We start from the raw sequence: 4640 nt of genomic DNA, 5'->3' as shown, positions 1-4640 counted from the left end.
TTAGTAGCTACTATTATAGCTACATAATATTATAATATTATATATTCTATAGTATAGTATATATATAGTATAGTATAGTATAGCTACTATTATAGCTATATTAGAAGCTACTATGTGCCAAGCATCACTCATAGCATTTGACATTATTTTAGATAATGTAACTATGACTGTATATAAGAAATCTGTAAGGAGGAACTGGGGTGGAACTTGGAGATGGATGGCTGAGTAAATGATACAAATTTAACATGCCCTGTGTTTCTCACAGAAAAAAAGTAAATTAAGGACTTTTGAATGTCCACTGATAAGAACCTTCATTGTATTTGATATACAGGTAAAAACTTCTCAAAGCCATTTTTTCTTATTTCTGAACATCACTGTCATTTCGTGCTGTGTCATGTGATACAGTTATGGCCAACTATCATGTAAGATATCAAGGCACTAGACAGTTTGATTTGGTAGATTTATCAGAAATAAATTTTCAGAGGTTATAAGAGTAGCACAAAATACACTTAATTTTTTATAGATGAATTCTATGCCAATTTTATTCCTCTTATTATATATCTTATATAATTAAATATCAGGCCCATGCCTGATGACAGCATTAAGTCTGCCAATCTGTAAAGGAGACACTGTAAATGGGCATTATTGTATATGTCCCTCTAGTAGCTGAGAAATAGGCTGTGTTGTGGAATTATCCATGCTTTCTATTTTATATTTGTATTTTAAAAAAGCAATGGAGAATTAGCTGGAAAATGATTGTTATCTGTTGTGGGAATTCCACTAGAGACTTCAAAGTGAAAAGAAATTGTTTTAATAAAATATTCCAAAATAATTGTGGTTTTTTGGTGATACCCCTCTTCCTCCTAGACAAGTGTGGAAAAAAAAAAGTCAGGTTTCCTTATTTCTTATTCCTGATTAATTATGGCATAGGTGCTGAACATTATTGAATGGTTATTATTATCCTTATTTTTAGAACCATGAGTAGCAGTGGTTTCTAACTGTATTTCAGTGACCATTAATGTTCAGTCAGGTTAACAGGTTTAGTTGTCAGTGCTGTTCACTGAATATTTCTGTCTACTCTTCAGGCAGATGGTCTGGTGGGGGCCATGTAACTAGTTCTGACCAATAAGTTGTGAGCCAAAATTCCAAGTGTCACGTTCAGACTAGAACATTTCACTGTGAAAGCATCCAGAGCTTTTCTCCTCTCTGCCAGAACAAGCAGAAATGCTTAGGTGGTGACTCTTCTGACACCTTGGATTCCCAGAGTGAGGTTCACATGGCACAGAATCTCTAGTCAACCAACAATAGACATGTAGCATGATATAAAGTTAAGCCTTGTTATTTTAAGCCACTGAAGGTTAGACATTGTTTGATACAGCAACTTTACTAAGATTATCCTTCGTGACACATAAATGTCTTCTGAAAAACAGGTTTTCATGGTCAAAGAGTTGAAGACTTCTTTAGTGCAGAACTTCCCATCAATATGCTATGTACAATTGTGACTCTAAGAGGAGGATGAAGGTGTAATATTTTTCAAATTTATTGGTGGCCTATGGAACAAAAGTGAAAGCATGCGTGCATGTAATACTATACCTACTCAGAAATGCAGTTTTGAGCAGAACTGTCTGATAGGTCTCTTTATAAGGAGTTAGGTTCAGTGAACTAGTCTTTCACAATGTGTAACACATTGCATATCAGTAGTACATCTTGACTATAGTAGCACTTTCTCTATTAGATTTATCTCAGTGTTACTCAGAACTTCCACTGGTCAAGACTTATTTTGATGGCCTTTCTTGAAATCATCCTATTCCCAAGAGCAAAGCTACTCTCTTAAGTACTATGACCACACTGCTCTAGTTATCATAATCAACAAATCTTATATTGAAAGAGATTCTTGAAGACCTCCTGTCATATGCCACTTGGTCATAATCTCTGTGTTGGGGGTGCCAGAGGTCTCCATTGCATACCACTAAAGATTAATGGGGCCAGTCACTTCCCTCTCCAGGATGACTAAGCCAGAGACGTCTTCTAGTTCTTATCTACTCCCCAATTCTAGATTTGTTACTTTCATTGGTCATCAAATTATCCACAGGGAAATCCTTGAGGTTTGCATTTGGATCCATGAGGTAAATGAAGCAAAACAATAAAGTATCCAAAAGAAGCCTTCCTTTTGTACCCCAAGGCGTCTCTGCATGGAAGCAGGGTTTTTTGAAGTGTTCAGATAACACCCAAAAAAATCTTCTATTTGTCCTTTCATTCAACTAACCTTCATTGAGCCATTCCTATGAGCCAGGTACTGTACTAGGCATTAGGAATACAGTTAGGGGGAAAAAAAAAAAGGATAGGTTCTCTCTTCTTTGGAGTTTGTCATTTACCTGAGACACAGACATTACAAGTAATCACAACTGGAATTCACATATTAAAGAAAAGCTGCAAGCTTCTGTGAATTGTATTAAGGGAAATAACTTTTAAAGGGGATTTGAAGCCTGAATAAGTATTACCCTGGATAACAGGGAGAAGGGCCCAGGTAGAGGGAGGAGCAAGGGTGAATGCTGTGCGCGTGCGCGCATGTGTGTGTGTGTGTGTTTACATATACATAAAAAATATTATCAGATGACCTGAGAAAACATATCAAAGGATTCAGTGTTGAAATTGGTACTTTTGATTTTTTGCTAAACCATATATGCCCATGCCTTTCTGAACGTTTATTATTGGCTTTTTTGTTTTTTAAATGTTTTATTTATTTATTTGACAGACAGAGATCACAAGTAGGCAGAGAGGCAGGCAGGGAGAAGAAGAGAAGCAGGCTCTCCACTGAGCAGAGAGCCCAATGCGGGGCTCAATCCCAGGACCCTGGGATTATGACCTGAGTTGAAGGCAGAGGCTTTAAACCACTGAGCCACCCAGGTGCTCCTATTATTGGCTTTTTGATAGATGACTGTTGATCCTTACCTAGATAAGGTGGTCTATATTTAAATCTGGGTTCATTTGAGTCCTCCTGAAATGCAAGAACTCCTTAATTAGACCTAAGTATCTTCCATAGTAGTTTCTAATTCACTCTCATTTTATTCAGCTAAGATCTAGAAACAGGAGATTGAGTTCCCAACAATGATTAGGGTTGGTTGGCATACCTCTGGGCCAGCAGAAAGTGATAAGATGATTGATAGACATATTAGGCTAAAGTTTCCGACAACTTTGGACATGACATATAATGAAGCAGATAATGTTATTCATCTTGTTGAAATATATTCCAACTTCCTTCTGTTAACATATGCATAATACTTCAGTTCAAAATGATTTTCTTCCCAGAGTAGTTCCAATACAAGCTGTATGTTCTCTGTTTCTGTCTTCTTGATCTCTTAAAAATTGATGTGATTTTTCTATTTTGGTTCCACTTCAACTATATTTTAAATCTACTTCTTCAGTTATTTTTTGTTATATCCTGGAGGACAATCTTTTTGGAATTCATAACCCATCTCTGTTGTGATCCACCATCTGTCTCAAAGAACAGAGAACCCATTTACATGGTTATTTAGGCTTTGAGGTTACCACAATTTTATTATCTGTGATCAAGTCATTTGTATGATGGAAAACAGTTTGTCTTTGACAGTTTTCTGATTTTTGTTGAAAATAAAACTTGGATGTTGAATATCGGGAGTTTTTTCACCTTTTAAAGGAAATAACATGCAACAAAGGGACACATCTTTCTCTGATACTCAATTTCTACATTTTGTGAAAATATCAAGTGCATTTAAATTAATGATAGGTATTCAAGTTTTTTTTCTTGAGAAGAATTTTAGAGTTAAACAACAATCATTTAAATTATGCTCTTAGAGAATTACACTCGTTTATTATTTTTTTGTTCTTATGTATTTATAAATATAGATCTTATTTAAAATTCTCTAGGCTCTATAGTGAGTATTTTCATCAAAAATGAAGTACATTAGTTTCTCTGCTAAGTGAAACTTGCATGAGCAAAGGTTCAAAGGTGGCAATTAAGTTGTTGCTTTTATATGATGACAGTGCAATATGTCCTTGAGAAATGTTTCCACAGCTGAAAAGGATTTTATGCTGAGCTATCTATAAGGCCCCCTGAATTTCTTTTTCTTGGTGTACATTATTTGTTGAGGACAATAGAAACATCACATCTTCCTTTCTATACATTAATCTTCTCCTTTTTCTTGACAGATAAGGTTTTCTTCCAGGCATTACTGAGATAAAACTCAAGGTGCTTTTGGACACCCTGGTTGGGTTTAAGCCCTCTCATCAAAGAGGCATTGTGAGATTTGCATTATTTACACAGTACCCCAAGGTAACACCAATAAGTGCTTTACAAGAAATAGAAATCATCTGACGGTAATGAAATCATGTTCTTCCAGAACAAACAATATAAGGCCCTAGAGGTAATAGGGACAGGAAAGAGTACAGTACAAGCAATACTCTTTTGTATACTCTGGGGGAAAGAAGCACACAGCATACAGTTATTAGAGCTAGCAAGCTTCATAAAGTGGATATGCCGGGTTTCTTTGCAGCAGCACTAGGAGCTGTATTGATGCACATGAGTTGGGAGGTCTGTGGGGGAGGATGACGTAGGGTGTTGGCCTGAAGTTAGGAGGGCCTGAGTATGATAGTTGAAGATG

This window comes from Mustela putorius, unplaced genomic scaffold, assembly GCF_011764305.1.
Source record: "Mustela putorius furo isolate JIRA1106 unplaced genomic scaffold, ASM1176430v1.1 tig00000166_pilon_pilon_pilon, whole genome shotgun sequence".
In the NCBI taxonomy this organism is placed as follows: domain Eukaryota; kingdom Metazoa; phylum Chordata; class Mammalia; order Carnivora; family Mustelidae; genus Mustela; species Mustela putorius.
This window is presented reverse-complemented; position numbering follows the sequence as displayed.